The sequence below is a fragment of the Dermochelys coriacea genome, chromosome 1 (assembly GCF_009764565.3).
Source record: "Dermochelys coriacea isolate rDerCor1 chromosome 1, rDerCor1.pri.v4, whole genome shotgun sequence".
Classification (NCBI taxonomy): Eukaryota; Metazoa; Chordata; order Testudines; family Dermochelyidae; genus Dermochelys; species Dermochelys coriacea.
In genome coordinates, this window is record NC_050068.2 from 53,284,857 (window position 1) to 53,298,274 (window position 13,418).

Here is a 13,418-nt window from a genome sequence, read left to right on the forward strand (position 1 = left end):
TAATACTAATACAGACACTCCCCAGGTTACGCAAGACCCAACTTATGCAAATCTGCACTTAAAAGTTCCGTAAACTAGAAATAGGAGGGGTTTGGGTTTTTGTTTTTTTTGCGTAATGGTCGGGTATACGTTTCCGACTTGCACAAAATTCGAGTTACGCAAGGTGTTCCGAAATGGAACGATTGTGTAAGTCAGGGAGCGACTGTACTTAACACTTAAATAATGTTTATATTTTCATAGCTGCACACTGCCAATTATCAATCTTTATCTATCATGTCATAAATGAGACCCTACACATAGCTTTATCACATACCTAAAAATTCTTCAAAGTCTAATTTGTCCTATATGACACCTTTGGGTTTCTCTGCTTTTCTATATCTTCATTTCTCATTGAATTTAAATGGATCTTGAATCTATAAATAACTATGTCAACCCTGAATGTTGCATTCAATTACTGAAAGTTTGCTGCTGTTCACATGTCACACATGCTGTGCTTTCATGCTGTTTGTCTCAGCAAATCTCTCCTTTCTAAAGCAGCACCACATATTCATCCTTCACTACTGAATTTGAGATATATATATATTTTAAATTCCTGCCAGTTCTCTGACACACCTCTAGTAGGATAATTTTTTTAATAGGTAGCTCTGATGATCTGTAGCTGTAATTCTTTTAAAGAAGACTCCATTCTACTGATTCTATTTTAGAAGGAAGGGTCTTCTTTAAAAGAATGATAGATCATTTGGATGTAACTATTAGAAATGGGGGTGAAAGCAAACTATAGTAAAAAAGATCTTGAAATTGTGACAGTAAGATCATGTGGTTACATAGGCACAAGCTGATGGCTCTCAGTGAAATAGGCCCAGATTGTGAACCTCTTTCACCTGGGAGTTGTTGTTTGCCATTGCAGATGACATTAGACTCAGTGGGAATACTGTTGGAAGTAACTGCCCACCAGTGTGCCTAATAGGTTCTCAGTCTGGCCCTTAGGTTGCAGGTCAGGAAGACAGGCAAGAAGGCCAAGAAGCCTTTCTTGTTGGAGACTCATGTTGGACACAGACCAGTCTTCTCTAGGAGCACAGATGGGCAGGGGAGGACAGTGGCACATGCAAATTAAGCTCCTGGAGTAAAACTAAAATGTAATTTCTGTTAGAAAAAGTGACACACTTTAAGGGATTCTGTATGTAACAAGAAGCATAATAAAAGGCAAAGGCTCGGCTATGCTGAGAGACGATGCTTTTAGGGACTCGATTAGGATCTCTCATTTTCTCCTTTATCCTTATCAATGGCCCCACTTTTTATCCAGATCCCTCCACAGCCAGATGTATGTATTTAATGTGGACATATGCCTAGGGTACACTTTAAGACCTACAAATTTGCCTCTTTTCAAGGGCAAAATAGGAATATAAAAGCATACAGTCACTGGGTGGGGACAGAGTAAGAGTCATCTGAGCTGCATTGATTTCAATGAACATTTTGCCTGAACAAGGACTTCATAACCTGGCTTGAAGGGTATATCTCAAACAGCTGATACTACTCCATGTGACTGATGCTCTCAAAGGATGAGCCCCTGTTTTTGAGGTCTTAAGTGGTGCATAGACTTTGTATCAATCCTCTCTCAATTTGATTGAAGTTCATCTCTGTGCAAAGAGGTGTGGGAATGGGCTAAATCAAAAAGCTTCATTGACATAACCCCTCTCCCCAAATAAAAATGAGAACAAGCAAATGTGCTATGAAGGGAATGCTTCGCAAGGGCACCTTTCCCATGATGGTTTATAAATCATTGACTAATTTAAGCCAAGAGTACCAGATGCCTACTAATAATATAAAAGATACTCTTTATTGTAATAATTAAACATACATAAGAATGAAAATAACAAACACACAAAAATAGTCTCAGTTGCTTCAGTTCACTAATAAATATAATCAACGAGTACTACAGCTAATAAGTAAACCAAACAAGGAGGGGGAAGGGAGTAAAAATCCAGACAAATTAAAGTACCTTTGTGTAAAAAGTGGCAGGTACTTTAAGTCTAAAACACACAAAATAATATATTGGTGAATCATATGTGCTTTAAAGAATTCAAGGATGTGTACACAATATCTAAGCTTATCAAGTGGGATGTTCGAAAAGCATCTAACCTAAACCTGTTAGGTGCCTAACTCCAGCTGACTTCCAGTGGGAGTGAAGTGCCTAACTCGCTTAGACCTTGCCTACATTTGCAGCAATGGGGGGAATATGTGGCTAGACGCTGCAGTGAAAGGAAGGCTGCACCACACTGTAGCTACACATGGCAGAGAACAGCTCAGACAAGGGAGAGGCAGCAGGGAGCTGTTGAAGCCTTTCCCAACTACCTCCACTCTGCCAGAGCCTTTTCTTCCTGCCAATGTCTTTCACTGCAGCAGGGAAAGGCTCTAGCAGTGGGGAGGCAGAGAAACACTACACTGCTAAAAATAGCAGTGTAGGCAGGGGGCACTGCTTGGGCCTGGAGATACCCTAGGGTTCAGGCATTCTACCCCACTCACCTAAGCAGTGCCTCACCATCTACACTGCTTTTTATACCTGTGCTAGCGAGGCATGCAGTATATGTACTCTACCTGCTGCTGTCAGTGTAGACCTACCTTAGGCTCTCTTGCAAATCCTACCCATAGTGATTATTGCATTGTCTTATATAATCCCAGCACCTCCTGTAACTAACTCACTCTTTCCTGCTACTAGTGTAGCAATGCATGGGAAGAGTGATCAGCTTCTTGGGTAGGGGAGAAGGTTGTGTCTTACATCACTTTGAAATGTTTCTCTTCAGGAAGCACAAGAGCAAAACTATCTGGCTGCACAGAGACCTCCAATGTAGGACTTTTGGAGGGTGGGGGCAGGAAAGGGATTTTAAGGGAGTCACTACAATGATGCCTCTCTTCAAATATTTTTAAAAAAATACACTTCTTTCTTTTGATTTATAGTCTACCTTACAGTGTGTTCTTTCCAGCTAAATGGGAACTTCAAACTAGACAGCAAACAATAACCACTTCCCACTTCCAAATGTAATGTAACCATTCCTTTCCATTCAGCACATCATATTTAAAATAAATTCCCTTGTATATCTAGGTCTGTTTTGTGTGACCAACAGATTTGTTTATTTAAAACTTGAGTATAAAATGCAAGAGAAATACTCTTCAGTGCAAGGACAAAAAATAGTGCAGCTCAGCTTTTACCAAAAATTATGTTTATTGAGAAACACAGGACATTCATAAGTGTTCCCAAATGCCTCTGTTTGCTCAGACCCCAGCATGTGTAGATGCAATAACTTTCAGCTGAAAGAGCACCCAGAATATTAACATACAAATGAATACACCAAGCTTCCCACTTCGCTTCAGGCTTCTAAGGGACATTGCTGCCACAATGTTGAATAGTGTTTTTCATCGAGGCGATGGGGCAGATCTTCACATCATGTAGATTGTCGTAGCTCCATTGGCTTCAATAGAGATGACAGTCTACACCACCTGAGGATCTGCCCCCAAATGTACAACCTATTTACTCTGTCACATAAGGAAAGAACAAGAGGACACCTGACATTTGAACTGGGTAATTTTTTTTAATTCAGTGTACTGTTAATTAGTGGATCTCCCTCTCACAGCATGGAGATGGAACTGTAAATCCCCATAACCTCTACAGTCTTTGGCTGTTAGGATAAATTGGGACCAGGTTTCAGCTTGCTCCTGATTTCAATTTACATCCTAGGAAAAAAAATTGATCATAAACTTGTAAAACCAAAACAGCATCCAATTTTTGCCCATTTCTAGATGTTACTGAGGCTAAGCTTATTCTTATTCTGCTAAACTCCTGTGCATTGACATATATCAATAGAAGCCTTGTTAGTTATATTTGCTAAGAGAAAGAAGAGCTGGGTAAAATGTGGTAGCTTCATTGTGCATGGGGTTCATGCTACCATTTTCTTGGTTTTTGATTTCTCTGTTTGCAACTGTTTGAGTTTAGCATTCAATTGATTCAAATGGATCCCCCAAGAAGCAAAGCAAGCTCAATCAAAGTAAGACAATTTCATGTTTCTCATCTTGAAGGCATTTGTCATTGGTTTCAGTACATGGCTAAGTTCTGCCCAAGTTTGTTCAAAACTAGGCCCAGCTTTGTATGAAAGGCCTAGGTACATTAGCCACCAATATTTTGACTAACTTGGTCCACGTTTAGAGTTTGGGGGCCTAATTCACTGCTGGGTTACTTGAGTTCTACACTGATTTCAGTAGAGTTACATCAAAATAAATCTGCTATGACTAAGAAAGAGAAAGTTGTTTCTGAGTAGATAATGTATGTTTAATGCAACTATTTGCAAATTGCAAGTCTGGAACTTTTCTAAATGAGGTGCATTCATTTGTAGATTGCACAGTGAGCCAAAGAACAACTTGCTATCTGAATGAGACAGAGCTTGTCAGGTGCCTGTTAAAATGCAAGTGCAATGGAAATAGCTTAGCAAAATATCTTAGAACTGGAAAATGCCATGCAATAAAGCGGCTATATAAAGTGTTTAGTAGCTCAGTAATGATGACTTTTCCAGACCCTAAATAGCTGTATTTGACAAACTTCACAATAGATCCCATTCAAAATTATCCAGTGGTATGCCCCACATCACCGCTATTGATATACTATATTTCTCCTCTCAACCAGTGCAACAGGAAGTCACAAGTTGGTTAGAAAAGTCCTACCAAAAAAAATCTCTGCAAAACTTTTCCTCCATTTAAAAAAATAAACCACAACTTGACATATGTAAACCCCTGATAAAACTATTGCTAAAATTCTTTACTCTAATTCAACCCATTTTGCTATGTGGGAGTAAAATCTAGGGTATAAATACCATTGCAGATGATACTGAATAAGATTAAAAAAATGACTAGAAAACCTGCACTTGCAGACAAGTTCTAGATGCACAAACAAATGCTTTCAGAAATAGCTGAGGAACAGAACTAGGACAACTCATTTTTAATTAAAAAAACAAAACCTCTCTCACTGGACTTTTGAAATCAAAATAATATATACTCTCTTTCTGACAAATGACTACGGCTGAGAGACTAGGTGAAAAGTAGAAATGGGACACGAATCCTATACTCTAATAGTACATTATACCAAAATCAAAACCAAACTAGCATCTATACTCCTAATTCAAGCAACCCTATATTGCTCCTGACACTAGACCAGTGGTTCCCAAACTTGTTCTGCCGCTCGTGCAGGGAAAGCCCTCGGCAGGCCAAGCCGGTTTGTCTACCTGCCATGTTGGCAGGTTCAGCCGATCGCAAGCGGCAGCCAGTATGTCCCTTGGCCCGCGCCACTTCCAGCAGCTCCCAATTGGCCTGGAGCAGCGAACCGTGGCCACTGGGAGCCGCGATTGGATGAACCTGCAGACGCAGCAGGTAAACAAACCGGCCCGGCCCGCCAGGGCCTTTCCCTGCACAAGCGATGGAACAAGTTTGGGAACCACTGCACTAGACCAAATGATAAACAGCATACAGTCTACTGGGAGAAAACAGCAAAACCAGCAAGCTATAGATCATGGCACAGAAGTTGAAATCTATTAGGCATCAACATATGAAAACAGCAGGTGGACTTTTAACAAGTACATCAAAGAATCAGTGATCACAGTGGAAACAGAAACTGGGAGAGAGGGTACAATGAAATTCCCTTAAGGTCTGGCTTTTTAATCAGTGTTTCAAGGGGGAAGTTGAATCTGAGGGACATTTCCCACTTTGTGTTTCAAAATATGAAAAATGAGAAAGTCAAAAAAAATTTTAAACTAAGAAGTGAAAAATAAAATTGTACATAACCTTGCTGCAGTCTCTTTCACTGCATCAACTGCCTCCTAATTTGTGGCAGCCTGACATTGAATCAGAATTGACCAATAATATGGAAAGATACACTGTAAACCCCATTACCAGTGTGAAAAGGGAACAGACACAGACACTTGCTGTATTAACTTTGGCAAACTTGTAATGTCAATAAAACTATTGACAATGATACACTAATTCAGTGGCTTATTCTTTTAACATGCAAGAGTTATGTCCCCTTGAGATGCTGCATTGTATGTGATCATGTTTTCCAAGTATGCTACAGTATTCCATTTTCCTGCTTTTTAGCATTTGCTGTTTTTGAAAGGTCTCTGTTATTTCCCTGCAACCGACTCTAAATTCCTTACACTCTTGAGCATCTTCAAAAAATAGTTGACATTTTTTCTCAGGCTTCCAACCAATTTGGCCTCACACTCAACATCAAGAAAACAAAAATATCCCACCAACAGGCTCCTGCTCTCATAATTCAGATCAATAAAGACACCCTGGAGAATGTTCAGCATTTCCTTCACCTCAGCAGCCATCTGTCACAGAAAGCTGATATTGACAAGGAAATTCAACATTGCCTCCAATGCACCTGTGCAGTTTTTGGATGCTTGAGAAAATGTCTTTGAAGATTGTGACATCAAGAATCAAACCAATGTACTAGGCCATTGTTATCCATGCTATACTGTATGGTGCTAAAACCTGGATCATGTGCACTAGACAGCTGAAGGTTCTTGAACAATACCATCAACAGTGCCTGCACAAGATCTTCCGTATCAAGTGAGTAACCGACACACCAACATCAGTGTTCTCTCCCAAGCCAAAACCTCCAGCACTGAAGCTGTGATCAACTGCCACCAATTCTGTTGGGCTGGTCATGTTCTTTGAATGTCAGACAATTGACTCCTGAAGTTTATGGAGGGAATGGTGTGATGGGACTACCTACAATGACATGTGGCCCATTGACCACTGCCAGTAGCAAAAATCTGCAACGGTTGGAGACGGGACACTAGATGGGGAGGGCTCCGAGTTACTACAGAGAATTGTTTCTCAGGTATCTGCCTGACAGATCTTGCCTACATTCTCAGGGTCTAACTCATTGCCATATTTGGGGTCGCGAAGGAATTTTCCCCTTGGTTTAAATTGGCAGAGATTGTGGAGAGGTTTCACCTTCCTCTGTAGCATGGGACACGAGTCACTTGCAGGTTTAAACTAATGTAAATGGTGAATTCTCTGTAACTTTAGTTCTCTGTAACTAAGTCTTTAAAGCATGATTTGAGGACTTCAGTAACTCAGCCAGAGGTTTTGGATCTATTAAAGGAGTGGGTGGCTGAGGTTCTGTGGCGTGCAATGTGCAGTAGATCAGACTAGGTGATCATGATGGTCCCTTCTGACCTTAAAGTTTACAAGTCTATCAGTCATGTTCTCACAAATGATCCATGGCCAACAAACAAGGGGCGGGCAAAAAAAAAAGCTCTTCAAAGATACTCTCAAAACCAACATGAAGAAGTTCCATATTGATATAAACTCATAGGAAACCCAAGTCCCCAACCAATCAAAATGGAAATGAACCCTGTGGCAAGGTTCCCAGTGGGATAGATTGCATCCTCAGCAAGTTTGCGGATGACACTAAGCTGGGGGGAGAGGTAGATATACTGGAGGATAGGGATAGGGTCCAGAGTGACTTAGACAAATTGGAGAATTAGGCCAAAAGAAATCTGATGAGGTTCAACAAGAACAAGTGCAGAGTCCTGCACTTAGGACAGAAGAATCACATGCATCGCTGCAGGCTGGGGACCGACTGTCTAAACAGCAGTTCTGTAGAAAAGGACCTGGGGATTACAGGTTTCAGAGTAGCAGCCGTGTTAGTCTGTATTCGCAAAAAGAAAAGGAGTACTTGTGGCACCTTAGAGACTAACAAATTTATTTGAGCATAAGCTTTCGTGAGCTACAGTCACTTCATCCGATGAAGTGAGCTGTAGCTCACGAAAGCTTATGCTCAAATAAATTTGTTAGTCTCTAAGGTGCCACAAGTACTCCTTTTCTTTCTGGGGATTACAGTGCATGAGAAGCTGGATATGAGTCAGTAGTGTGCCCTTGTTGCCAAGAAGGCTAATGGCATATTGGGCTGCATTAGTAGTAGCACTGCCAGCAGATCGAGGGAAGTGATGATTCCCCTCTATTCAGCACTGGTGAGGCCAGATCTGGAGTACTGCATCCAGTTTTGGGTCCCCCACTCCAGAAAGGATGAGCACAAATTGGAGAGAGTCCAGTGGAGGGCAACGAAAATGATCAGGGGGCTGGGGCACATAACTTACGAGGAGAGGCTGAGGGAACTGGCTTGTTTAGTCTGCAGAAGAGAAGAGTGAAGGGAGATTTGATAGCAGCCTTCAACTACGTGAAGGGAGGTTCCAAAGACCATGGAGCTCGGCTGATCTCTGTGGTGGCAGATGACCGAACAAGGAGCAATGGTCTCAAGTTGCAGTGGGCGAGGTCTAGCTTGCATATTAGGAAACACTTTTTGAACAATACCATCAACAGTGCCTGCACAAGATCTTCTGTATCAAGTGGGTAACCGACACACCAACATCAGTGTTCTGTCCCAAGCCAAAACCTCCAGCATTGAAGGAGGAGGGTGGTAAAGCACTGGAATGGGTTTCCTAGAGAGGTGATGGAATCTCCATCCTTAGAGGCTTTTAAGGCCCAGCTTGACAAAGCCCTGGCTGGGATGATTTAGTTGGTGTTGGTCTTGTTTGAGCAGGGGGCTGGACTAGATGACCTCCTGAGGTCTCTTCCAACCCTAATCTCTATGATTCTATGATTTCAAGATCCAACAAAGATAACAGAAACAGAGAAATGGGAAAGTAAGAAAGAATGAGCCAGAGCCTGACTCAACAATCCAGATCAACACTTTCCACTGGGAAATGTCTGCCTCAACTGTGACAAGATCCATGGATCCTGGATCAGTCTCATTAGCCACCTATGGATCCACTTTGATAACTAGCTATCATTTTATGGGAGACAATCATCCTCGACCTCTGAGGAATTGCCAGTGATTTTTAAAAGAAATTTACTATCTCAGCCATTTTAAGTCATTAATTTCTTCTCTTTCATTGACTTCAGTGGCACTACCTAGAGTTGGGAGTTACAATCAATGTAACAGAATTGGTCAAAAACAAATTCACCAAAAAACCCTTTGAATTTTTTTTTAATAGTTTTCTTAGTTCTTTGTGTTTGTCAAAATGCTGAAACATCAAGGAAAATGGACACTTAAAGCAAAAAAAAAAAATCCTTTTACGAAAAAGCTATTTTTCATCAAGAGACCTTTTTGAACCAAAAATGTTGACTAACCCTAATAAAAATCCGGCACTTAGGACACAGTCCTCAGCATCCTCGACTTCCATTGAATTGCAGTGAAGCCAGTGGAAGTTGCAGGCTCTCAGTGCTGTGTCTGAGGTGCTCAGAACATCACACAATGGGGCCTTTATTAACGAGTTTCCTCTCACTGCAGTATTGTCTCCTTGCTTTATCTGTGAATTACATTCTTATTCACTCTATTGCCTTTCAGTTGGCTTCAACTCAACTTGACATTTGCTGCCCTAATCATCCTCTCTCTGCAATTCTTGACTGACTGTAATCTTTTCCTGTTTGTTTCTTATATTGCCTCCTGCTTTCCCAGTTTCAGTCTGTGGTATTAAATTTTACCCTCTGACCTTTGAGCAATCATTCATGAATCCACATCAGCTGCTTTTTGTTCCTTGCATCATTCTTTTTCAGATAAACTGTCATCTCTTCAGTCATTTATCATTGCAAGCCACATCCTCAGTTGCTGTAAATCTGCATAGCTACATTGACTTTAGTGGAGCTGCTCTTATTTACACTAGCAGAGGATCTGGCCCACAATCTATAGAGGCCTCTGTGTAATCCCTCTGGAGCGGAACTGTTATCTGCTCTCTTCCTAAAAAGAAAAGGAGTACTTGTGGCACCTTAGAGACTAACAAATTTATTAGAGCATAAGCTTTCGTGAGCTACAGCTCACTTCATCGGATGCATTTGGTGGAAAAAACCTAATGCATCTGATGAAGTGAGCTGTAGCTCACGAAAGCTTATGCTCTAATAAATTTGTTAGTCTCTAAGGTGCCACAAATACTCCTTTTCTTTTTGCGAATACAGACTAACACGGCTGCTACTCTGAAACCTGCTCTCTTCCTGTTTGCTACCAATACTGTGCTTACTCACAGGTCTTCATATGTGACTCAGCTCCAAACTCTTGCTATAAGCAATGAGTCACAGCTCCCTATTGTAGTAGTAAAATACCTATTTTTACAGAGTGGCAAGTAATTTTGTATAAGAAAAAAGGGCCTTCTGTTTTTATAAGAGTGGGCAAATATATGAAACTTGTGGACCCCAATCTCTTGGGATCTTGCATTTGTATTTGGAGCAGCCCTATACAAGCTTTAGACTAGAGATAAAATCAAAATATTTATAGCTATTCTAATGTAACTCAAACACTCCTTACATCTTGGGAAATCAATAGATTGAACAGATTTGTCAGCTCACTGGAGCCCAGTTCTGGAGACAGCAGAATCTCTGCTGCTTGGTACATTTTTGCTGGGAAAATTACAGTGGAAATATTAAACACCACTAAGAATGAGCAATAAGGGCTTTTCACAAATGAGTTGAGAAACACTTTTGGGCCCTGGTGGGTTTTGCAATAAGCACAGGGCATTCAATGATTGCACTATCACTTCCCCACTTCTCTTCAGGCATGGAGAGCCAATTTCTCAATTTTGTTCACAGTGGATCAAAGGTAAAAACTTCTGGGTCAAGATAGTAGCCAACACCACTGTGTGTTTTAAAAAAAGGCAATGCTATAGCTTTGATTGGAAGACTGCACAGGGTTGTAAAAGGAGTAAGGAGTAATTTCCTCCTCCCCCTGTACACCTGCATAACTTCCCCCATTGTGAGCAGGTGGACTGGGAATGGCTGGTGACTTGACTTTGCCCCCTTAGTACTGGTCAGCCAGTGGAATAAGATGGAATATGGAGGAGAGGGGTTGCAATTAGCTGCTGGTATAGGCCAACATACATTAGGGAGAAAGGAGCAGCAGAGAAATATGGCTTCCTGAGTGGTGCAGTTTTTACTATGGGTTCTGTCCTTGGCACAGAATCTTGCCCTAAATGGTGGTGTGAGACACTTAGAATAGGTACTCTAATAGTTAGAAGTTTAGGGTTATAATCTAGACCGGGCCTGATCCAAGTAAAAGGAGTAAAAGGAGTGAAGTAAAAGGAAAGATGCCCATTAACTTAATAAACTTTAGATAAGGCCCCAAGTCACTTACTCAGTGTGACATTAGATGAGCAACTTTTCATCTTGATTTACTTGTCTATGGGCCTTTCTACACTGGAAACACTACAGCGGCATAGCTGCGCTGCTGTAGCACTTCAGTATAGACACTAGATGATGGGAGGGGTTCTCCTAACAGTGTAGGTACTCCACCTTCCTGAGAGGCAGTAGCTAGGGAAATAGAAGAATTCTTCCGTCAACCTAGCACTGTCTACCTGGGGGTTAGATTGCATTTTTCATACCCCTGAGTGACATATCTGGGTTGACCTAACTTTTTAGGCCTGTAAAATGGTAATGATGTTCACCCCACACTTGCCCTGAAATGGTTAATGTAGGCCAAGAAGAGGGCCACAGCTGAAGGGAATCAGGTGGTTTAAGTAATCCCCTGACTGAATGAGGGAGCCCAGGTGTGGAGGAACAAGCTGGGCTGGGTTTATAAAGGCAGGAAGCTGCTAGGATAGGGAACTGCAGGGAAGTAGTTTGAAGTCACTCCCTGGCTGAAGGGAAGTATGTTTGAGACTATAGAGTTTAGTCTATAGTTATTCCCTGGGAGGAGGGAGTTTGGGGGTGGGAGAGCCGGAAAGGATCAGGGGAAGAACAGCAAGGTATAGGATAGTGTAGACCTTGGCCACCGATCAGAGCGTCCCTGAGCTGGAACCTGCAGTAGAGGGCAGCCCAGGGTCCCTGCCAGTCACTGGAGAAGTGGCACTTACTGGACAGCGAATGGGAAGACTGCCTGAGCCCATTTGTGAGGAAAGACTCTGATATCCCGGAAGGGGGAAACACGTACAGTGACCTGGCTGGAGGGCCAAGTCATGAAGAGGAAGCTGCAGCTCCTGGAGCAAGAGGGGCTGCAGGGTGACAGAGAATGCTGGGTGGAGAGACTGTCAGAGGAGGGTGCAGTACCTGGAAGGAGCTAATCCCCAGAACACCGAGAAGGAGGCGCCTAGCAGTGAGTGGACCCTGTGACATTCTGATTCACAGGTACGTCCATGGATCCTGGAAAAGGGAGTCTTTAGTTTCTCTTGGATCTCTGGAGGCAGACCAGTCCTATGAGTCCTACATAAAACTCACTGTCTATTATGCAGGAGTGGGAATTCATGAGTAGTTATTTATTGCTTTGAATTGACTGTAGCAAAGTGACCACATCCCGATTTTTTGATATTTGTATCTTCATTATTTTCAGTGATAATATTGTACAGCTAGATTAATACAATAGCACAATACATTTATACTTTTTATCCAAGGATTTCAAAGCATTTTTTCTAAATATTCGTTATGCTTCACAATGTGGGGAGGGATAGCTCAGTGGTTTGAGCATTGGCCTGCTAAACCCAGGGTTGTGAGTTCAATCCTTGAGGGGGCCATTTAAAGATCTGGGGCAAAAATTGGGGATTGGTCCTGCTTTGAGCAGGGGGTTGGACTAGATGACCTCCTGAGGTCCCTTCCAACCCTGATATTCTATGATTCTATGATACACTCTATGATACAATACTCGTTTCAGGTCTTCATAAGACTGCCTGTCACTGTGGCACCGACCATGAGATTAACAGTGCAAAACCTCATTCATGAATATGTGTGTGTGGATGACACGAATATCACGTTTATCAACAGGAGTATATATTTTCCAGCAGTTTTTTGTTCAACTTCAACCAGGTTAATGACTGTGGTTTCCCTGCCATTTTTCATGGCATGATTTAAAACTTTCAGATACTATTACTAGTTTGTTTCTGCCATATTGTCTATTGTTTGGGTTGACAGTATGTTGTTCTCTGTGCAGAATGGGAATTGTTTCTGCAGGAGACTGCAGTTTGATGAATCACCAAAAAGAGCAATTCTCACACACATTTTTTCCCCTTACTGATCTTAACAACATTTTTTAATTGCCTTAGGTCCTGATCCTGCAAGATTTAGGCATATGCTTACCTTTGTGCAGTCTGAGTCATCTTATTTACTTCAGTGGGACTACTTACATACAAAAAAAGAAAAGGAGTACTTGTGGCACCTTAGAGACTAACAAATTTATTTGAGCATAAGCTTTTGTGAGCTACAGCTCACTTCATCGGATGCAACCTTAGAGACTAACAAATTTATTTGAGCATAAGCTTTCATGAGCTGTAGTTCATGAAAGCTTATGCTCAAATAAATTTGTTAGTCTCTAAGGTGCCACAAGTACTCCTTTTCTTTTTTGCGAATACAGACTAACACGGCTGCTACTCTGAAACCTGTTACTTACATACAGT

The 13,418-nt window shown here is 41.6% G+C and overlaps 2 long non-coding RNA genes across 2 annotated transcripts in view; one reads left to right on the forward strand and one right to left on the reverse strand.

Moving 5' to 3' along the window:
- LOC122457931 overlaps positions 1 to 13,418 on the reverse strand; it is an 18,084-nt gene continuing 4,666 nt past the window's right edge. The window contains exon 3 of the long non-coding RNA XR_006277690.1: positions 1 to 207. This is a non-coding gene — a long non-coding RNA (uncharacterized LOC122457931). The remainder of the gene's footprint in view (positions 208 to 13,418) is intronic.
- LOC119849343 overlaps positions 11,596 to 13,418 on the forward strand; it is a 22,805-nt gene continuing 20,982 nt past the window's right edge. The window contains exon 1 of the long non-coding RNA XR_006277688.1: positions 11,596 to 12,159. This is a non-coding gene — a long non-coding RNA (uncharacterized LOC119849343). The remainder of the gene's footprint in view (positions 12,160 to 13,418) is intronic.